At 44.9% G+C, this 23,732-nt stretch overlaps 1 long non-coding RNA gene across 1 annotated transcript; it reads left to right on the top strand.

Moving 5' to 3' along the window:
* The first annotated feature begins 4,611 nt into the window (after positions 1 to 4,611).
* Positions 4,612 to 21,870, top strand: LOC132013213 (uncharacterized). The gene is made up of 3 exons (XR_009402919.1): positions 4,612 to 4,664; positions 20,889 to 20,959; positions 21,694 to 21,870. It is a non-coding gene; the product is annotated as an uncharacterized LOC132013213 (long non-coding RNA).
* The last annotated feature ends 1,862 nt before the right edge of the window (positions 21,871 to 23,732 follow it).

Raw genomic sequence — 23,732 nt, forward strand, 5'->3', positions numbered from 1 at the left:
TACCCTGAATATAGGAGAGTAGTTGATTCTCCAGCATTCTCTAACCAGAGGTTCTCCATGTTACTCTTATACTACCCACAATCCTATCATGGCCAATAGTAGCAACAACTAACATTTATCAATCAGTCGCTACATATACAGGGACTCGTTAAGCCGTTAACATGCTTATCTCATTTTGTTCCCATAGCAACCCTGTGAGGTGGGTATCCATCCCTGTTATTCCATTGTGCAGACAGCAAAACTAAGGAGCAGTTGGGCAGACTAACTTGCACAAGGGCATCATTGAGGTTATAAATGGCAGCACTGCTGCTAACCCTGGTCTGTCCCACTCCAAAACCCATGCTTTTAGCCAGGACCCTAAACCGTCTGTCAAGTGGGAGTTGATGATAAGGAAAAGGAATCTCGGTTTCACAACTGGCACTAGGTATGTTACGTGGCAGGATCGAATGTAATTTTTTCTCATTCTAAGATCTTTCTTGTGCTCATCTTCTCCTGTGCCCAGGATGCTGATAAGTGTGGGACTCCAGATGGATGAGAGTAAAGGGGTTAAGGGAGACAGGACAGGAGAGGGCAGAAAAGATCCTCTTGTGGGCATGAAGAGAAATGTCCTCTGAACTCTCTAGAACGGGCCAGAGAGGGCCTGCCAACTGAGGGAATGAAGATTTCAGTGTTTCCAATCGGTCCAGTGTTTTGACCGGGATTTCCAGAGTGTCCAGCCACGAGCCCCAGACACCTCAGGGGGTGGGGACAGCTGAAGTGGCCTGAGGGCCTCCACGGAGGGGGTGGTCAGTCCTACAGTAGTTCACCCTTTGCAGTCTCAAAGAGGTGTGTGTTTTTTGAGGGTTGACCAGACTCCCTAGCCCTTTCTGCACCCTTAACCATCCAAAAGAAGCTCACAGAAGCTTCTCCCACCCACACCACCTCAACCACATGTCAAAAGAGTGCACCAGTAAACAGCCTCAGCTTGCTGCCCGCAGGAGCTAAGGGCAAGGTGCCTGCCGTAGCAAAGTCTCGGGTTACCAAGACTTCTTTCCCTTTGCACTCCCATTCTGCAGGGCATTTTTAGTGGCTTATAAGTTTTGGCATAAATAATTAAAACTAGGTTAGCCTTGTCAGAAATAAACACTTGCAGCTGCGATATAATATAGTCTTGAGGGTGTGTGAATGTTTGTGTTTCTTGCTGATACGTAAACCTTGCTCCATGGATAAGTCCACATTCCAGGGGTCATGTTCCTGTATCTGTTGGCGTAAACTGAAAGCACAGAATTGTCAGCCTCACTCCCTTCAACCAAACAGCTCCCTGGACCCAGGGACAAGCTGGCACCGGCCATGTGCAGCTGCGGGCTGTAAACCGCGTGTCTAGGTTAATATTTGCTTATGTTTCTATCTTGCCTGATAGGTGGATGGAATTTGCCTAATGATTGTGTTTCCCTGAAAAGTTAATCAGTATCTAAAGGAACCAGTCACAGAGCACCACAGAGGTGTAGTAAAGTTGGACTCTGAGTACCTGTTCCCAAGGGTCATGTCCCTGGGGTCAGAGCGACAGGTAGGCTGCAGGGACAGGGCATGTGACCTGAGGAACCCAGGCCTCTATGGCTGCTGGGCCGTTGTATGCCCTGTGCAAGGCTCTAGAATCCGAAAGCCTGGGTACTATGTGATCTGGCCCACCAACTGGCCTAGCTACAGCCCTGCTTTCTTCAGGCCCCTTCACCCCCTGATGGGGAGACCTCTGTGTCCACTTTGTCAGGGCTGTTCATCCTAGAGTGATCAGCCAGAGGGACACTTCCATCCCTGCCAACAAAAACTGAGCATACATCATGGGCCACGCCTTGAGGACATTGAAAGGAAGAAGGTGACCAAGATGCTGGCCCTGGAGCAGTGGACAGTTGAGAGAAGGGAGACCAAAAGGGCAATTACAGTCTGGTGTGTGACATGCTCCATGAGGGAGTCTGCCCATGAACACAGCTTGGGGGATCAGGGATGCCTCTTAGAGGAGAAAAACAAAATCTGAGCTAAGAACCTGGAGGGCAGTTGGATCTCAAGGATGTCTACATCCTACTCACCCAAATCTGTGAATATTACCCGCTATGGCAAAGAGCTCTTTGGAGGGGTGATTAAGGTAAGTATCTTGAGATGAGAGGTTATGCTGGATTATCCGGGTTGCCCCAAATGTAATCACAAGTGTCTTTGTAAGAGGGAGACAAAGGGAGACCTGACTTTGGCCGAGGAGAAAGCACGCTGACTACAGAGAGGAGCCTAGAGTGATATGCTTTGAAGATAGGTTGGGGGCCTCCAGCCTGAAACACGGGCAGACCCTAAAAGCTGAAAAAAAGCAAGGAAATGGATTCTCTCCTCAGAGACTCCAGAAGGAACCAGCCCAACCAATACTTCCGGCTTTAGCTCAGGGAAACAGATTTCAGACTGCTGGCCTATAGCAGGTTAAGAGAATAAACTTGGCTTGTTTTGAGCCACTATGTTTGTGAAAGTTTGTTACAGCAGCAATGGGAAACTAATACAGTGGGGGTGGGGTTTGGAGACAGCAAGTGGCCGAAGCCAAGGACGCAACCTGGCAAAGACTGGGTATGACACATCTTAGGACTGCAGCTGGAGGACCAGGTTGATGTCAGGGAGGGGAGGGAATGATGTGGTCAGAATTCAGACTGAGGATGTGCTTAAGGTCAAAACTCAGACCCTATACGTCACATCACTCAACTAGGGTTTCTCCTGTGGGCCCTGGGAGTCATCAAGAGTGTTTTGAGCAGGAAAGAGACACTATCAAATGGTGACCAAGGAAGATATCTCTGGCTAGTAATGCAGAGTCCCAGTTGAGGAGGGTGGAGGGGCCTAAAACCAGAGGCAGAGAGGATGCAGGCAATATTCGGTCCTGGCTCTGTGGCTCTAGTAGCTTCCATTGGGTTTCCAAACTCTCCTCCAAAGAACTAGATCAACTTCATTTCATTCAATTAAATACTGAATCATTCCTGACTTGTATAGGAGTACCCAAGTTTGTTCTTTATGGTCATTGTCAACAAATAGCACTGTGGTAGGCTTGAGTTTTTGAGATATAAAATTAGGTGATGCAGGTGGATTTTTCCAACTAGATCTTATGTAACCATAATGAGGAAACTAACTTGTGATGGCAGCTGGGCCTGGAACTGGTAGGCTGGAATTTGGGGCCTGTGTTTGTATGTCTTTAGTGGATTATATCTGCTACTGCTGATGCTTTCCGGTCTGGTCCCTTCATCAGGTGCCAATGTCTGCAGCAAAATCCAGATTTTCTTGTACTCTCCTAGGTGCCCCTAGATAGAACTTGATACAAAGCTAAATCCTGCAGGAGCCAGTCAAACATAAACAGAGAATGGTGATGCCTGTTCTACCTAAAATCATTTAAATTCAGAGGATTAAAAAATACATCCTGAGGCCAACTTTGTAACTCTAATGAAACTAAGCCCCTTTCAAAAATCAGCCTTCCTTCACAGCTTCCTCTGGGCCCCTTTTATAAAGAGAACCCACCGCTCTGGCTTTTTAAAAATTTGATTTTAAGTACGGGAGAGCTAGAGAGGGATCATCAGAGTGGAGCAGGTGCCAGAACCTTCCTGGTGACAGGCTTGAGCCCTGAGAAGACCAGCTCTCTCCCTCCTTGCCACCCCAGCTGCAGATGCCAAGCTTGAGATAAAGTTTAAAGGACATTGTTAATAATAAACTCAACCACTTAGGAGAAGTCATTGGTTCAGAATATGAGCTCAGACCCTCGGGTATGTGGCCAAGGAGAAAAGCATTTGGGAGAACAGGCTTTTCCTCTTAGGCAGCAGGAATGTTGTAGCCCTTCAAACGTAAATAAAAGCCAAAAAAACTTCCTGACAGAATGTCCTTATTTAAGAAGGGGTCTGGGAGTTCTCTCAGCCTAATGAATAAAACCTGGGATAAACTTTTTTAGGCAGGCTCATTTCATTGAAGGATTCAGGGTAGTGTGTGGTGAGGGAAAATGACAACTGAGTAAATTAGCAAAGAACAAGAGGCCTGGAGCTGTAATTTCTGACTTCTGTTTACAGTTTCGAGATCTTCAGTCTGCATATCCATAAAATGGTGCTAATTAACTTTGCCCCAAACTCTGTGTACCAAAAAGTTTACTGAAGAGAGAAGTGAAGTAATATCAATAAAACCCAGCAATGCTGCCTCATTTATTATTGGCCATGAAAGATGCATTCCTCCAAGATCTTTACATATAAATTTATTTAAACTTCACAGCAAACCTAGGAGATACTTTGGGATTATCCTCATTTTTAAAGGTGAGTAAGCTGAGGTATAGCGAAGACCCATATTTTACACAAAGTCACAGCAGCCAGAGCAGGAATTTGAACCCAAGAAGTTGATCTGCAGAGTCTAGGATCTTAACTACTATTGAGTTTTACAGCCTTGCTAGAAAAAGAAAATCCAAATGATTGACTGCCCAGCAACTATCTCTAAAAAGTAGTCAAAGCAGTAGAGTTGTGTATTCCAAAAAAGGTGTAATAGTCTGTATTAGACCAACCCTACACAGATGTCACACAGATGACAGTGATAAACAAAGCATACAAAACAACTGTGTGAAGCCACTAGAGCATGACCATAATTATGCAGAAGCCGGAGGGGAGTTGACACATGGAAGAAGAAAAGGACCATGGGTGAGCTTCCCTTTATTTATTTATTTTTTAAATTTTTATGGGTTTTTACCTGGTGGTAGACCTCAGTCAGCTGTGCAAGGTAACTAGAGTCTGGGAACAAACTTGAAATCTTATCAGCCTGAGGAATCAGATAAGTGAATTTGGGGCTGCCAAAGCAGCTATAAAGGGAAGGGGAAAATCCTGGAAAGGATAGAGCAAAGGGAGGGAACCCTAAATTCTATATATAAACTCTGCTCAAATCTCTGGTTGACTTCTGAGCTACACACATATAGGGCAAACTCCAAGTAGTTATGCGAGGCGAAGAGAACCAAACAAAAAATGCAGCTGCTGCCCAGTGGAGAGGAGATAGAGTTTGAAGTTGGAGTTCAACCAAGCTAGTTGCCTATTAGAACAATAATCAACAGAAATCAACATGTTACTGAAGAACATACCAGAAACTAGAGTCTGTACAATGTATCATTCACAGTGACCAAATTCAAAATCATGAGATGTTTCAAGAAGAGAGAGAACCCGTACTCAAGAGAGTAACCCATACTCAGGAAAAAAGGCAATCGGGGTGCCTGGGTGGCTCAGTGGGTTAAATCCTCTGCCTTTGGCTTAGGTCATGATCCGAGGGTCCTGGACTTGAGCCCAGCATTGGGCTCTCTGCTCAGCAGGGAGCCTGCTCCCCCCTCCCCGCCTGCCTCTGCCTATTTGTAATCTCTGTCAAATAAATAAATAAAATCTTAAGAAAAAAAAAAGGCAATCAATGGAGATACACTGAGAAGATCCAGATATTGGAACTAGCAGACAAGGTCTTTAAAGCAGCTATTATAATTATGCTTAAGAATATAAAAAAAAAATAAGTTCACAATCAATGAAAAGACATAAATTCTAGCAGATAAACAGAAATGATTAAAAAATATCTTGAAATTCTGGAACTAAAAAATACAGTAAAAATTCATTGGATTTTTACATAAAAATTCATTGGATCGGCTCATGAGAGGATTGGAAATGACAGAAGAAAGTGTCAGTGAACTTAATGATACATCAACAAGAATTAAACAATCTGAAGAAAAGAGAAAAATGAAGTTTAAAAAACAAGTAAGTGATCAGAGACCTGTGGGACAGTATCAAGAGGTCTATCATTTATGACTGGAGCTCTAGAAGGAGGGAAGAAAATGAAGTAGGAAAAAAATGTTTCAAGAAGTAATTGCCAATCTTAATTCAAATTTGATGAAAGACATAATATTATAGATGCAAAAATATAAGCAAACACCAAGCAGGATAAATACAAGGAAAACCATATGTAGTAGTAGTCCATCTTAGCTGAAACCAAACATAAAGAGAAAATCAGCTAGAGAAAGATGGCATATTACATACAAGACTAACAATATAAACGACAGCTGGTTCATTCATGAAGGACAGAAAGAGTGGAGATATGAAGTCAGTTGATCCTCTCTAAAGGGCTGGAAGAAAAAAACAAACAAACAACCCTGTCAATCCAGAATTCCGTATTCAAAAAAACACACCTCAAGAAATAAAGGTGAAATAAAGACACTTTCATATAAATAAGAACTAAGGGAATTAGTCATCGGCAGACCTGAACTACAAGAAATGATAAAGTTCTTTCATGCTGAAGTGAAATGATATCAGACAGAAACTCAATTCATCAGAAAGGAATGAAGGATGTTATAAATGGTAAGTATGTGGATACAGGTAAGAGTCTATTTTCTCTTTAAAGTTTTAAATACATGGGTGCCTGGGTGGCTCAGTGGGTTGGGCCGCTGCCTTCAGCTCAGGTCATGATCTCAGGGTCCTGGGATAGAGTCCCGCATCGGGCTCTCTACTTGGCAGGGAGCCTGCTTCCTCCTCTCTCTCTCTGCCTGCCTCTCTGCCTACTTGTAATCTCTCTCTGTCAAATAAATAAATAGAATCTTTAAAAAAAAAAGTTTTAAATACATATGAGTACTTAGAGCAAAACTTGTAACATTATATTGTAAAGCATAGAACATATGTAGATATAATACATGACTAGAGTATACAGACAAAGGCAGTAAATAAAACTGCATGGTTGCAAAATTTTTACATTTTGTGAAGTGACTCTAAGTAAATTGTAGTAAGTCAAGGATATTTATTATAATCTGTAGAACATTTACTTTTAAAAAAAACTAGTGCAAATAGGGATCACTAAAAAACCAGTAGATAAATTAAAATGTGATTCTAAAACAAAACAGAACAGAAAACAAAACAACCCCCACCTCCAACCACACTACCTCCAAAGAGAGCAGGAAAGAGAAACAGGAATAAAAATAGATTGGACAACCTAAAAACAATGAATACCCACATAGGTATATTAATTACATTAAATATGAATTGACCAAAACACTCCACTTAAAATTTAAAAATTAGCAGTCTGGAAAGAAAAAGGAGAAACCTAATTTTATGCTGTCTACAAGCACAATTTAAGTATAAATTCAGAGGAAGTTTGTAAGGAAGTTGGAAAAACTATATTAACACTAATTATTTATAAAATGAACTCATTCTATGAGATCATCATAACCCTGGTACCAAAACCAAGGAAAGTTATTACAATAAAAGTAAAACACACACCAATATTCTCCATGAACATGGGTGCAAAAATCCTTAACTAAATATTAGCAAGTTGAATCTCAAAAATAAAAGAAACAACTCTATTAAACACAGGCAAAAGATGTGAACAGATACTTCACAAAATAGGATATATCACCAACCAGAAAGCATGTGAAAAAGTGATCAACATCATTAATCACCAAGGAAATGTAAATTAAAACCACAATGATATACCACTACTACCCACCAAAATAGCTTAAAGATGACTAAAAACACTAAATGTAGGGATGTCAAGAAGCAATCAAAACTCTCATACATTATTAGCAGATCGAAAATAGTTCAAACATTTTAGAAAAAAAATCTGCCTAGTTTCTTATAAAATTAAACATATGCCTCCCATACATCTCAGCAATTCTACTCCTCTACTCCTTTTAGTACTTACCTAAAAGAAATGAAAACATATCTCCACAAAAGCTTTATACAAGCATATTCATAGACATTATATTTATAATTGCTAAAAATTGGGAAACAACCAAAATGTCCATCATTAAGAGAATGGATAAACAAACTATGATATATTCATACAAATGGAATAAAAGCAGTAAGAAAAACAAATTAACTACCAATAAATGCAAAAAAGGATGAGTCCTTAGCTGAGTGACAAAAGCCTTACACAGAAAGATTATGTGCTGTGCAGTTTCATTTATAGACAGTTCTAGGACAGGCAAAACTAACCTAAGTTTAAAAAAAAAATCAGAATAACACTTGTTCTGGGAGTGGAGATGGAGATTGAGGGGGAAGAGTATTTGGAACCCTTTAAGGTAACGGAAATATTGTATATCTTGATAAGAGTTTGGGTTACACAGGGATCTGAATTTGTCAACGCACAATGATTGGTACACTTACAATTTGTGCATTTTAGTTTTTGTAAATTCTACTTGAAAAAAGAAAGAGCTACCTACAAATAGTGAACTTTAGTTGATGATGTGCAATCTAACATGTTTACAGGTGAGGAATGCTGAGGTCCACAACTCAGAAATGTATCAAATAAGGTGGAGGGATCTCTGGGTGGATAGATGGATAAATGCATGATAAAGCAAATATTGTAAAATGTTAACAAATGCAAAATCTAGATAGAGGGTATATAACTGAACACTGTAGAGTTCTTTCAATTTTTCTGGATTTTGAAATTTTTTATAGATTGAGAAAAAAAGAATAGAGAATAGAGTTAAGTAGGGGAAAAAAGTGAAGCGGGCTCTTGGGTTCATAGACAATCAAAGGAATGTATAATGAACGCTGAGGTGCATTGAAATGTCTGCAGCACGGTTTCCAAATTGGATAATTCTGAAAATATCGTGGAGAGCCTAAAAAATATGGGTGTCTCAGCTCCCCTCTTAGAAGTCCTAATTTTGGACTGATCTGGGATGGAGCTGGAAATACTTTTAAAAGCTCACCAGGTGATCCCTGATAACCATCCATCTTAGGAACCACCGGTCGAAGAGGCCACAGTTACTTTTACCTGCAAGAAGGGAAAGATACTGTATACAAGGAAAATCAAGTAATATTTTCAGTTTTGGTAATCTCTGTTCACTTGTTAAGCCTGTACTTTGAAAACAGTTTAACATGGAGCGATTAGTAGTGACTGGTTTCAGTTCATTGTTGTTCTAGGTATAATGGAGTCAGATGTTAAATGCGGGCACTCCTCATTTCCCTGCTCAAAGGAGTAGTGGTGATGCCACTCGCAGTTGATGATAAACTGGACATCTGGGTGATGCTGAAGACACTGCAGCAGATGTGCATTACAGGGGTATCCTCATGTGGCATCTTGAGCCTTGACAGGGCTGCCTTGGGTAGGAGGAAGTTCAGAGTATCTTCTTCCTGCCCTCATCCCCAAGGCTTCTAGGTAGTTTCCCAGCCTGGGGATTCTCCCCACCTCTTTCCCATTTATCCCAATCCTTCAAATTCATCAGGTCCCCCTTTCTACTAAGACTTCCCCAATTCCCATGGAGCAGAGCTTTTTGGATGGATCACTGGCACAATTCCTATCTCGCAGTATACCTTTTTTTTTTTTTAAATCTTTTTTTATTCTTTCACATCCCTACTTTCCGTTTCCATACCAGATAAGGAAGGCGTGGTGAACATTTGCTATTTATTTTGCCTGCCCTGGAATTCCCCTCCTCATGAATGAATGTTTATCTCCTGCAAAAAAACCAGAACCTTCCAGACACTCTGTTTTTCATCCTCCCTTTTGGTTAGGATGTGGGCATGTGGTTCTAGACTCCTGCCTCTGACTTGGAATCCTAGGCTTTGCCATGACAGGGGTGGCCTCATCAGCTGGTTCCTGTGAGGTTACCCAGTGGTTCTTCTTGTTCTCCAGCCTCTCATGGTTTCTGCCCATTTTCTGAGTCTGAGTCCCAGCTCAGCTTCCCAGCTATACTTTTCTAAATTTCTTTTCTTCTGGAACCAGGCCATTTTTCTGTTGCTCGCAATTAGGCGAATAGATTTGATCTATATAAGCATTTAAGATACTGAACAACTACGAATTTAGGATTCCAGGAAAGACTCAAAATTTCTTCATCCCTTCAAGAATTTTCCTAGCCATTTAGGGAGGTGTGCTTACTTTTGAGATCTTCTGTGTGGTTCTCTCTTTCTAGAGAGCTTGTCTCAGCTCTCCATCCAGGTTGTAAAGCCTTGAGGTAGGGCTTGTTCTGAGTCCTCCTGTAGTCCAGCTGAGAGGCTAGCTGGTAGTTTTGCTCTTGTAAATACTTACTGATTGACTGAGACACTAATAGAAGTCATTTGCTTTCTTCAAATATGAACATTTCTTATGAGCCGGTAATTCTCCCAGTCCCATGTGAATGTATGTGTATTCTCTGGGTGCGACATTCCATTCATTTTGGGTTGAAGTAAGTCCATTTATTTTGGGTTGTCATGTAAGCCTTCTCCAATTTCCTTTGGGTCTTTGGTTTAAAACTGTTTCCTCATAAAAGGTTTAAGAATTCTTTCAGCCGTATTCAAATCTCTCCCACCATGGCTGGTGGGCTCCCTCCCTGCATATCTCAAGGGCTCTATGACCTTCAAGCTGAGAGGCCCAGGAGGCACACCAAAGATTGTCACCATGGCTTTTATCCCAGAGAACAAAAACCAAAGTTGTACACAGAAGCTCTGTCTGGCCAAGCCATTGTCAAGGCCCTCGAGGCTAACTTCATTCACTTACCAGTATTGGCTCTTTCTTGGAAAAGGCACCTGCGTGCATATTTCCTTTCCCGACTCCTATCAGCGGACTCTACCCAGCTGAGAGTCTGACAATCTGTGGATTTTGAACATGAACAAAACAGCTTCTTCCTGTAAAAACACCCTGAGGAGCAGGTAGATTGGTGTTAACTAAAGCTGCTGTCTCCTTTCCAGTCTTGTTACAGATAGGGCCTGGATCTGTGACCTCATCCATCAGTCTGCTGTCAGAGAGAGAGGGAGCACTAACTGTGTGCCAGCAGGGGGCCCAAAGAAATAAAGAAGACAAAGCCCTGCCCTTAAGGGTACTAGTTCAGTTCAAGAAATATGTACAGACTGCCTACTTGAGCAAACTGGTATAGGGCAGTGGGCCAAAACCAGGGTTGATCATGGCTGAGAGCTATTAGGTGGGTCTTCCAAGTCTCTGCTACTAAGGTGGGAGGTCTGGGATCCTTAGGGTATGCCACGACGCCCTCAGGATGGAAGGTGACAGCATCCTGTGCCAAACAGCTGTCCGTGGTCAAGCCGCGGATAGCATTGGATGCCGGTTCCTGGACCCCACCTTCAGAGGCCCTGGTTCACTTCTTGGGGAAGACCAGGAATCTGCATTTTAATTAGTTCTGATGCAGGTGTTCCAGGGACCAAACCTGGAGACAATTTCTCCTTCAGAGGCATTTGGGATAAAAATTTCACCCAAACCTCCTGAGGCCACACCATATCCACCAAACAAAGGAAGTAATTGCTCATTTTTAACCACAGCCACCAGAGAGTGGATACACCTGGTAATTTCTACAGCCTCCCCAACTGCAAAAACAAAGTGTGCCTCCCACTCCTTTGTGGCTAACAGCTTCTATTAACTAACAGGGGAGAGCAGCTTATTGCCTCTGGCACAATTTCAGTAGTTTCATCCTTCAGAAAAATCTAGAGTTTTGCCCCAACAGAGGCTTCTGCTTAAGGACCACTCCACTGGGTCTGATAACAGCTACCCCGACCTGAGCGTCCTGAAGGACATAGAGCTCAAGAAATCCACGTCAGGCTCATCAGAGGAGGCTCCAGAAGGGAGCTGGGCCATCCATGGGGACAAGGCGAGCCCAGATGGAAAGGGACAGATGGGGAACTCTGGGCTGGGTACGCAGCAGGAAGGAAGGTTTTGAGGTGGGAATGACCCTCCTTACCTGTGAGGGCTCCAGCCTCAGGCAGCACATGGGAGCCCCCAGCTGTAGGGGGAGGAGGAGGACAGTAATTCCTGAGGGAGAAGAACCTATCCCACTGCAGGCTGCGGATGGAGGTAGGGGCCAAAGAGGCGGATGGCACCTAGATGTGTCCAGACCCTCGGGTCTCCGCCTGCAGGAAGCAGTCAGGCGCAGGCTCCTCTGAGGGCCAGCCTGCTGGAGGGGCAGCGGCCTGATGTTCTCACCTGGAATTGAGGGCAGAGACTCAGGTAGGGAACTCTCAAGGGGGAGAGGGCTGAACCTGGAAAAGGGGCTTAGTAAAGTCGCCATCAAAGAGTACTAGCCTGGTATTAAGCCCTGAGACAATGAGGAAGAGTGACAGGACAAGCTGAGGTCAGTCAGCAGATTAATTGTGGAAGGTAGCCCCTGGCTGGGATGCACTCACAGAACAATTAGGAAGAGAAAAGGGAAATGGAGGTGATTAAAAACTTGGGAGTCTCATCATAAGCTGAACCAATAGAGAGTTTCTGGAGATGCCACATTTAAACTTCCCTTCCCCTTCGGCCCCTCCTCCATCTTGAAGCCAAAAGTTCACATTATTCCACAGGGCACCCAATAAATGTCCAGTGCTTCTCTAAATCAGTTTGACTTCTTTTGTTCCTTGAGAGACGGGAGGAGCCAGCCTCAGCTGGAGTAGGGGTGGAGGCTACAGGACCCTTGCCTCAAGGTCTGTAACCCCAAGCCTGGTCCTGTTTTCCATTAATAATATCATTAAGGCCAATGCATCTGAGTGGGCCCCTAAGAACTTATCTGAAGATTAATATCACAAGCCTGATACTGAGCACAAAGCTCTAAAACATATTCGTGCTCAGGAAGATGTTTGCTAATGTTTGGCTTTTATTTCCCTTGGAGCTGGTATACATCAGCGAGGCCTGGGGATAATGAATAACAGCACGGACTATAAATTTTAAAACAAACAAAATAAAAACTGAAAGAATGCTAATGCAGACCATTGCTGGGATATGGCGGGTGTTGCTAAGATCGTGGTGATTAGACCTTACTGAGCAGATTCTATTATCTGGTTGTTAGGAGCAGTAGGTGGCTACCTCTTTATTGTATTGGTTTCTGAGTTATAAATTCTCAACACATCACCTTGCAAATGTGACAAATGAGGCGACAGCAGGAAGGCAAGGGAGGGCAGACTTGAGAAGAAGATGGATGGGGTCTCTGGCAGGGGCCACTGGCTTCCCACCAAAACCTATCTCCCCTTCTTGCTGGGTGAGAGTTAGGCAGTATGGTCCAGTTCCTCCTGCAAGTAAGAGTGGCCAAGGACTGGATAACTGACTTCCAGCCAATGGAGGGTGAGGAACTTTTGAGACAGCAGCATGCTTCCTTTATGGTCTTGTTCCCCCTCCATTGGCTCAAGGCCCTTGTGGATAATGAGACCACAGCTGGAAGGAGCCTGGGTCCCTGAATCACCCTGCAGCATAGAGCCACCTGCTGATCTGGAACGTCCACCCTGGAATGTTACAGGATCTAGAGATACACTTCTAATGTATACAGGTCCAGACATTTTGGGGTCTAGTTGTTACAGTGGTTTAGCCTGTCCTAAGTAAAGCAGGGCCAATTCAGCATACCCACCACAGGAATTCTGAAATGGGAAGGAGGACCACAGAAACTTTGCTTTTCATGAGAGCTCACTCCTAGGAAGAAAGGAGTCTTCCTAGGAAGACATCTTTCTTGGGGCTGATGGTCAAGGTCTGGGAACCCAGAAATAGGACCCTTGAATGAAGTATGGAGGGTGGTAGGGTCTGACCTTTTCCTGAGGTGGGAGGAGAGCCTCAAAGCTCTTCCTGGGCCATTCCTGGCTAAACAGGGGTAAAGACTTTAAGACTGACAGTCATGCAAAATGCCCTCTGGAAATTAGGGTCCATTTCTTCAGTAGAAGGAACCAGAAGTTAGTCAAACATAGCAGCCAAACAAATCCAACATCACAGGCTTCTGCTGAGGAGTTGGGTATGAATGCAAACCCTAGGAGGAGCTGTCAGCTTACAGAGGAGTGCAGGTCCAGCAGCCCCAGGCACCAGGGGCTCCTCCGTAATATGGTCCTGGGAAGGAGCCACTGGTGAGCATGAATCAGAGACCCTCAGTGGGATCAAGAGCAGCCCGCCTCCATGAAGCCTCTGGGGACAGTGTGTAAAGGACTGCAGCAGCAAGAGGCTGATCTAGGACATCAGGAGAAAGGCCTGAAAGGTGGGTATGGAACGCAAGGGACACACCCTTGACACACCCTTGAGGTTGAACTCAAGCCCTTCATTATCTCTTCCAAGATGCTACAACCCTAGGAAGTAAGCCATAAATTTAAATACGTATTAAATCACTATGTTAATGACATTCCAACACTGCCCTTGGGTACTCAGCTGTAAAGATTGACTTAGTGGAAAAGACATTTTCAAACCAGAGGGAAAAAACAAGATACTTTTCTCTGAAGTATTCATTCAATAAATATTTTCCTAGAGGTTACAGAGAGAAATAAGGCCTGCCTCCTGACCCACTGAGCTAATAAAGTAGGAGTGTGATTTTCCAAAGCAGAGGTATGTATGTCAAGAGGAAGAGACCCCGAATCGCTAAGGAAATGTTGAAAAACAAAAATAAAACGGGGGGCCGGGCACCTGGGTGGCTCAGTGAGTTAAGCCTCTGCCTTTGGCTCAGGTCATGATCTCAGGATTCTGGGGTCAAGCCCCATATCAGGCTCTCTGCTCAGCAGGGAGCCTGCTTCCCCCTCTTTCTCCGTCTACCTGTGATCTCTCTCTCTGTCAAATAAATAAATAAATTAAATATTTAAAAAAAAATAAAAATAAAAATAAAACGGGGGGCATCACGTTACCTGATTTCAAGCTTTACTACAAAGCTGTGATCACCAAGACAGCATGGTACTGGCATAAAAACAGACACATAGACCAGTGGAACAGAGTAGAGAGCCCAGATATGGACCTTTAACTCTATGGTCAAATAATCTTCGACAAAACAGGAAAAAATATATAGTGGAAAAAAGACGGTCTCTTCAATAAATGGTGCTGGGAAAACTGGGCAGCTATATTTAGAAGAATGAAACTGGACCATTCTGTTACACCGTACACAAAGATAAACTCAAAATGGATAAAAGACCTTAATGTGAGAAGGAATCCATCAGAATCCTAGAGGAGAACATAGGCAGTAATCTCTTCGATGTCAGCCACAGCAACTTCTTTCAAGATATGTCTCCAAAGGCAAAGGAAGCAAAAGCAAAAATGAACTTTTGGGACTTCATCAAAATCAAAAGCTTCTGCACAGCAAAGGAAACAGTCAACAAAACAGAGGCAACCCACGGAATGGGAGAAGATATTTGCAAATAACAGTACAGACAAAAGGTTGATATCCAGGATCTATAAAGAACTCCTCAAACTCAACACACACAAAACAGACAATCATATCAAAAAATGGGCAGAAGATATGAACAGACACTTCTCCAATGAAGACATACAAATGGCTATCAGACACATGAAAAAATGTTCATCACTAGCCATCAGGGAGATTCAAATTAAAACCACATTGAGATATCACCTTACACCAGTTAGAATGGCCAAAATTAGCAAGACAGTTTACAACATGTGTTGGAGGGGATGTGGAGAAAGGGGAACCTTCTTACACTGTTGGTGGGAATGCAAATTGGTGCAGCCTCTTTGGAGAACAGTGTGGAGATTCCTCAAGAAATTAAAAATAGAACTTCCCTATGACCCTGCAATTGCACTACTGGGTATTTACCCCAAAGATACAGATGTAGTGAAAAGAAGGGCCATCTCTACCCCAATGTTTATAGCAGCAATGGCCACGGTCGCCAAACTGTGGAAAGAACCAAGATGCCCTTCAACAGACGAATGGATAAGGAAGATGTGGTCCATATACACTATGGAGTATTATGCCTCCATCAGAAAGGACAAATATCCAACTTTTGTAGCAACATGGACGGGACTGGAAGAGATTATGCTGAGTGAAATAAGTCAAGCAGAGAGAGTCAATTATCATATGGTTTCACTTATTTGTGGAGCATAACAAATAGCATGGAGGACATGGGGAGATAGGAGAAGGGAGTTGGGGAAAATTGGAAGGGGAGGTGAAACATGAGAGACTATGGACTCTGAAAAACAAACTGAGGGTTTTGAAGGGGCGGGGGTGGGAGGTCGGGGTACCAGGTGGTGGGTATTATAGAGGGCACAGATTGCGTGGAGCACTGGGTGTGGTGCAAAAATAATGAATACTGTTATGCTGAAAATAAATAAAAAATAAATTTAAAAAAAAAAGAAGAGAAAGGGGGCAATTCAATAAGAAAAAGAACATTCAGGGAGAGAAAGAAATGAAATATATTAAAACATAACAATCTAATAATGAGCGGACAATGAATTTGATTATATTCCAGAATTATCCCACAATTTTACTTTTAAATTCTGTCAACATTCTAAACTATTTAGCTTGACATGAATGACATCTTTGTGTGTGCTCAGCAGGAACTGAATTTTAACTAGTGGTAAAAAGCCATACAATTACTTCCCTGCCCCGAAGAAGGTGTGAACCTGGCCTTTTGCACTGAATTTTAGCCTGGTGGGTTTGAGAGCAGACCTGTCCTGTGCCCACCTCCCTTCCCCGAGTGGGAACTGATGGAGACACTAGGGGAGAGACAGGGACAGGAGGTGAGGCTAAACTGTTAGATCTCTGCTCTTAGGGGGTCTCGAGCTTTTTTTGGGACAGTGGCAAATCTGCAGAACCACTTCAGCACTCACACTGGAACACAAAACATCCCAAGTAAAATGAAGTTGAAAGTGTTATTTGCAAAACTAAACATACTCTTGCCATATAATCGAGCAATTGAGCTCCTTGAAAACTTAACTTTGGTACAAAAACCCGGACATGGACGTTTATAGCAGTTGTGTTCATAGTTGCCCAAATCTGGAAGCAGCCAAGATGTCCTTCAACACGGGAATGGATACACTGTGATACATCCAAACAGAGGACTAGTATTCAGCAATAAGAAGAAATGAGCTAAGCAGCCATGAAAAGACTGAGAGGAACCTTAAATTCATATTACTAAGTGAACTCAGCCAATCTGAAAAGGCTTCATATTGTGTAATTCCAACTACGTGGTTTTCTAGAAAAGGTAAAAACGACAGAGACGGTAGAAAGATCCGCTGTTGCCAGGGGTTGGGGCAGGAGGTGAGCAGCAGGGGACCAGAGAGGAGGGAGGGACGAATGGGTGGAGCACACAGGAATTTGAGGGCCTCAAAACTAGTCTGATATACTGTATTGGTGCAGACGTGTCTTTCTCCATTCGTCAGAACCTACAGATGGCACACCAGGAGTGAATCAGTGCACACTAGGGACTGTAGTCAATAATAATAATAATTGATTCATCATGCGTCATAAATGTATCACACCAATACAGGTGTCAGTAACAAGTCGGGCGTCTGGGAATTTTGTACTCTTTGCTAACATTACTCCGGCCTGCCAGCTCTGATGTCAGCCTCCACAGTCCAGACCTACTACTCTGAGGCTGACCCAGAGCCGCCCGCGCCTTCAGGAGTCATCCCGACCAGTGTGTTTGTGCTCACAGAAGTGACCACTGATCTTCACTGACTGCTGGGACAGCCAAGTGGGTGGTATTCCAGAGCTCTGCTGATTCGGCTGCCTGTGCTCAGGCCATAAGTTCCTAAGCCCCGAGGCCCTTGCCTCTGCTGGTCAGAGAAGAGGGAGAAGCAGGGCTGAGAAGGGAGGTGGGATGGTGCAGTGGGACACTCACAGGCTCTGGGGACAGTGGCTCTGGGCTGGTGTCCCAGGTCTCCCCTAACTCACCTGCAAAAGGGTCATTATAGCACATGCTTCATGGGGCTCTTGGAGGGAACAAAGGAGATGTTTGTTATAAGACAATGACCACAAATGCCTGGAATGGAGAAAAAGCTTAGTAAATGTTATACTTATTAAAATAAAATTCATTTTATTAATAATGATGATAAATTATAATTAAAACTAAAAGAATAATAGTAAGTGTTACTATAACTCCTTTCTCACAGGTTTTTGGCAAGGGATAGCTCAAAGGGGAGAATGTGTATAAATGCTCAAGACAGAAGCACAGTTTGCAGACAAGAAATGGTAGCTTTGGGATCACAAAATTATGTTATATTGTCCATAGTCATGACACAGCAAAGGATAGATACAGATGCTGGAAAAACCCACAGTGAACTCCTGCTGGGTTCTATTCACAAAGGTTGGAGTTCTCAAAAAAAAAAGTCTGCTGATGGAACAGTTATCAGACAATCCCATTTGGGTTTGCATTGTTATCTGGCTTCAATGGGCAGCCATCGCCTGGGTGACATTTCTAGAGCCAGTGCTCTGAGGGGTCAACACCTCCCTCCCTGGCTGGCTTCCACATTCCTCCAGCAGGAGCATCTTTTATGAGATGACAGGAGAGGCGTTCATAGAAAGGCAGTCAGTTACACAGTGGGACTGATGGTCTGCAGGAGAGCGATGGCCGCTTTTAACCCTCACCATGGGGGCCCAGCAGGCCATCAAAGCCCAGGCAGGGGGTCACAGGACCCCAGGGTGACCGGCTGTCCTGGCCCTGAGCAGACTCAGCTCCAGCGGGCTCTCCCCGGAGGCCAAGATGACCTCCAGACTCTAGCCAGCTGGGCACAGTGTCCTTGATATTTCTGGCTTGGTATTTGGGGCACAGGATGCCTGAGCTTCCACTCCTGCTGCTGTGGGGGCAGCCTCCATGCTCTGAATGTCCTGAGAACTCTTAAAAAAAAGAAAAAACAAAACAAAAAAAACTGGTCCAAAGCATGAGGAAAAGTGACTCTGGCCTCTGACACAGATCCTTTGTAGGAGTATGTGCACAATAAATATCTCTGGGGTTTTCCTTCCAGACAGTGCATGGTACCCCAGTGTGTGGTATGTGAGCCACACACTGGCTTGGTTTGTACTGTAAATATATGCTGTATATGTATATGTACATATACATATATGTACAATATATGTACTGTAAATATATGCTCAGGGAATAGACCACTAGCTATTAGGCTCTTTTGCTGCTGTGATAAAGATTTGCAGAGTGTTCACAGGGAAAAGAGCTCCTGCCATGGGCAACATAGGAATGGAGCATGATTCACACAAGGCAGATGAGATCAAGGTCCTGTCCCATCCCCAGCACTCCTGGGACTCACCCTCCCCCCGCCCTTCCTTCCTTCCTTCCTTCCTTTCTCTCTCTTTCTTTCTTTCAAGATTTTATTTATTTGAGAGAGAGAGAGAGAGAGAGAGAGAGAGCAGGAGTGGGGGGAGGAGCAGAGGGAAAGGGCAAGAGAAAGAATCTCAAGCAGACTCTACACTCAGCACAGAGCCTGATGCAGGGGCTCGATCTCATGGCCCTGAGGTTATGACCTGAGCCAAAATCAAGAGTCAGATGCTCAACTGACTGAGCCACCCAGGGTGTCCCACTCCTGTGACTTTCTGGGGAACAGTGAGAGGCAGGGGGCACCTTGTTAACCTGAGCCAGGGCAATGATGGGGCCTGTCTAGGGCCACCACTCCTCTGAAAGTCCCTCCCCTGGGAGCTGTGTAGTGAAAGCAGCGGCTCATGTCCAGAGTGTTTATAGAGCTCCGCGAGTAGAAATGAGCAGAGCTAATATTTAGTCGTCTAGCCTGGTCTCAGCTGGGATTCACTTCCTAGTTCAGTCCCCAGGCTAGTGAGTAAAGGTTTTCAGCCTGGGCTTTAGCACTGGTCTCCATTTTACAGATTAGGAAACTGAGGTTGAGAGAGGTAGCAGCCTTGCCTGAGATCAATCAGCGTGTCTGTGCAGAGTCTGGATGTAAAGCCAGGCTGTCTGACTCCAGAACTTGGCGCTTAGCCTGCGTGTCTGCAGAGCTCTGGACTCGCTCCTGGAGGAGTGGCTAGGGAGCACTCTTCTGGCATAGCCTACACAAGGAGAGTGCTGAACAGCCATGCCCCAGAGGTGAAGGCCCCGGTGAGTGTGCTGTCCTCCTGCCGACACAAGCCTCTTGCACCTCTGTACTCCTGCAGGCTGGGTCGGCAGTGGGGGTTGCTCACTGGCCTCCGTGAGGCTGCTGGAAGCTGTGGGGCTTCAGACCTACCAGTTCTTCAACAAGAAAAGACCATTAGGCCTAAGGAGGGACAGGAGAGAAATGAGGCAAGAGGGATGCCAGTCGCAAGGCCTGTCCTCTTGGAAAGGAAGTCAAATTTTGGAATCATCTTTCTGGGTCGTCAAGGGGACTTACCGAACCCATTAGACCCATTTCTTCACAGCCTCTCCATATTTTGTGCAGAGTGCGAAGTTAAAAGACGGGCCATACTTGCCTGCTGTCTAAGCCCCGGATGTTTGTCATCACTATTCTCTACTGCCCAACTCCACCTTCAGGAGTTTCAAAAATGTAGAGGGCATGATTTGGTCTGTGACTTTTGTATAAATTTATTTAATGCAGATATATTTCCTCAGCACCTGCTGTGGACCGGGAATATCCATCCCTCCATTCATTCCCCTGATTTATTACAGGCTAAGTCAGTTGCCGCCTCCCCGGTGAGGCTCAGCAGGGGTCTCACTCAGGGATCCTGCCACACTGGGTGGGGCAGGAGGAAGGAAGAGTGGGGGAGGTGGCGGGAAAACTGGTTTACAGTTGTTGAGAGTTTCCTGTGAGCCAAGAGATTACATCATTTAGTCCTCTCCGTTGACTGTCAGGTAGATGTGCTCATTATCTCCATTTTACAAGGAGCAAGTAAGATTTGGCAAAGTTAGGTAATTTCCCCCAAGTGTCATAGCCAGTACACCGCAGAGCTGGGTTTTGAACTCAGATCCCCGACTCCAATGCCTGTGCTTTTCTTTGCCGCCTTATATTCCTTGCCTTTCACAGGTATTATTAGCCCCAAACCCACAGGGAGTCGCCATCAGTCCCATGTAACTGTCAGGGAAACCAAGGCTCGAAGGGGAAGGGGGCTTGCCAAGGCCTCTCTGGCTGGAGCAGGGATGTGAGCCCAGGTAGTCTGGTGCCAAGTCCAGGGTGTGCGTGTTACTCCCCAGAGCCTCTCTGGTATACAGCCCTGGGGCCAGGAGCTAAGATGCAGGAGGTCCCACTGCAGCCTGGTTGGGCCTCACCCCAAGCATTGGTGTGACATAGATTGTGGGGCTGAAGACTGTTTTGCTGCTGTGTTTCAGGCTAGTGCCCAAACATCACTTGAAGCACTCAGGAAGCTGACAGGTGGAAGGTGATGGCCCGAGGAGTGCAGGTAGGAGTGGGCGACAGGGAAGCCCCCCACCAAAGAAGGTGCCTTGGCAGGCCTTTGTGCTCTTCTCTTGTATTTCATGTTCCAGTGCCATACCCTGTGATTTTCATCATTTATGAGTGTGAAGAAAGAGGCCGCTGATTCACAGGGAAAGGAAATGGCAAAGGTTCTGAAACTTCCTGTTTGTCTGATATCTGCAAAGATATCTGCGTTATGCAAATACCCTCACTCCCGAAAAATGCAGGCGTGTACACACACACACAGGCACACGCACCCTCTGCCTGGCCCTGTGCACTGTGTCTCCTCTGTACTGAGTACATTGAAAAATGATTCCACTCACATGGTAGCCAAGGTACTGGGGGAACCTGCCATAGAAATGTATGATCATTAAAATAGCAGCGTTTGCATGTGGTTTGAATTGCTTAGCAGAGGTCTCTTCCAGGTAAGTCCTTGCTCTGGCCCCTGGCCCAGGGCTGGTTTGGTTTCCACCTGGCAGAGCCTGTGAGTCAGGGACCCGTTATGAGGGAAGCAGATGTGTGAAGAGGCCTCATCCTGGCCCCAGGCTCCTGTCCAGCCCAGGATCTCCATTTCCTCATGGTTCATTCTTCCCTCAAGGGGCTCTTGAAATGTGCTGTATCCCGCTCCCAACCCCCAGTAAGTTGAGATAATGACAGACATTGAATATTTGTTCATTGTTGGTTCATTGTGATCTTTATGCAGGTCTTTCTTTCTTTCAGTATCAGTTCGGGATTCAGCCCAAGCCTGTGGCTTGCTGAGCTAGTCTGTGATTCCAGTGTTGACCCCTGGCAAGGACCTGAGATCCAGCCGGCAGGAGCAGCTGGTGGCTGCCTCCATGCTGAGGAACTTTTTAAAAAGCTGAATGTAAGCTTCGATTTTAATAGGTGAAAGTGAAAATGACATGTGACTTCCAGAAAATTCTCAAAGATTCAAAAGAATTGTTCTTTGTCATGAGTTGAATAGCATTCTTCAAACAAATGAATGCTTTTTCTCATATTCAGAGTTGCCTGAATTAGGGGAAATGGATATAAATTGTTGCAAGAGAGAAATTTGGTTAGCTATAAATTAAAATAATTTGTTTTTTTACTCATTACTCTCTTCTTGACCCTACCCAAAAGCCCTCATGTGAGCAGTTGGGGGTGGGGTGGGAATAGACCTTCATTCCCCTGTTTAGAAAGGGATAAGCCAGAAGTTCCAGCAGGAGAGTCCATCACCTAGCCCAAAGCCGGGTTTCCAGATCTGGCTTCTAGGCTGGTGGCTACCCTATTACAAAAGGGAGTGGCCCAGAGGGAGAAGCATGAGCTTGTAGAGGTCAAATAGGGTAGACATCTTGGGGCTGCTATTTGCCAACTGTGTGGCCTTGAGCACTTTTCTTAAACCTTGCCAAGTCTTAGTCTCTTTAACTGTAGAATGGAGTTTTCATGAGGATACAAGGGACATATGTATATAAAACGGCTGGCTCCAGGACCTGGAACCCCAAGGTCAATAAGTGAAGTATCACGATGACCACACCACTCCTTGACAGAGCCTCAGCCACTGCAACAGGTCATGTGGGACCTGAAGGGTCTTCAGAGAGTTTCTAGAATCTGTCTTTGAAGCAGAGGGTTGCCACAGAGACTGCCCTTGTTTTAGGGATGTCTGCGAGGAAAAGAGGGGAGGAATTGTGAACATATTTATGAGAAAGTTTCTCTCCACCCCTTGAGAGGGGCCCAAAGCCAATGTCTACACTTATCTGGAAACTTGACCTGCCTGTCTCTTTGCTGGCTCAGGCTCTAAGGAAATAAGACATCAGCCTTGTGCTTCTCCAGTCCCACAGCTGTGACCCAAGTCCATAGAGAAATAGAAACAGATGCCCTAATATATAACTAGTGTGAAGCAGCTAAAAACAGAGATTCAGCCCATTTACCCGCTGAGCACTTACTGAGCACCTCCTGAATGCCTGGTGTGTTGTTAGATATCACAGGGACTTGTCTCATGAGAATAATGGCTGATTTCTCTAGAGTTCCTACTGAGCACAGGGCAAACACAAACCCTGTTTGTGTTCTTCACAAACAGGGTTTCATCCAATTCTTCCAGGAACCTCTCAAAGAGGCATGAATACCTTCTTGATCAATGAGGCACAGAGAAGTTAAGTTCCTTGCCCAAGGCCACACGTGGCAGATGGGACCTGAGCACACCTTCTGCCTGGGGTAGTCTGTGCTCGCCACCCTCACTCTGTGGGCATGTAACAAGTGCCCTCTTACCTCTAGGAATTAAAAAGGCCAGGAGCTGAAGGACATAGTCCCAAATCCTGAAATAAGGATGCAGATGCCAAAGAACCCAGAAATGAAACACAAAGAAGGAGAAGAGGCAGAGTAGGGATGGTGTCAGAGAATGTCTGGGAATGGGAAGGTAGGGGCAGGAACGGAAGTGGAGAAAGGGATAAGGTGCAAACCTTGAGGAGACTGGACTCAGTGCGGTGGCATATGGGCTCCTCAGAGGCCATTTTGGTTTGCCTTGGAAGTGGGGACAGAGCCCTTGGAGAAGGCTGTTGGGCTGACCCTTGGGGGTCTGTCACCCGCTGGGTTCAGGGTTCTGGGGAGTCTGACCATCCTGTTCCTTCCAACTTGGTGTTTGGGGTTTGGTGAGGGTGTGTGGGGGGCTGATGGTTATCTGGGCCCCTGTCCTGAGTGAATGTGGTGCTTGCTGCCCTGCTAGTTAACTATTTGCCTCAACCCTGTGGACACTGGCCTGTGTAGCAGGGTCTTCCAGGCAGCTG

Source organism: Mustela nigripes, chromosome 3 (assembly GCF_022355385.1).
Source record: "Mustela nigripes isolate SB6536 chromosome 3, MUSNIG.SB6536, whole genome shotgun sequence".
NCBI lineage: Eukaryota > Metazoa > Chordata > Mammalia > Carnivora > Mustelidae > Mustela > Mustela nigripes.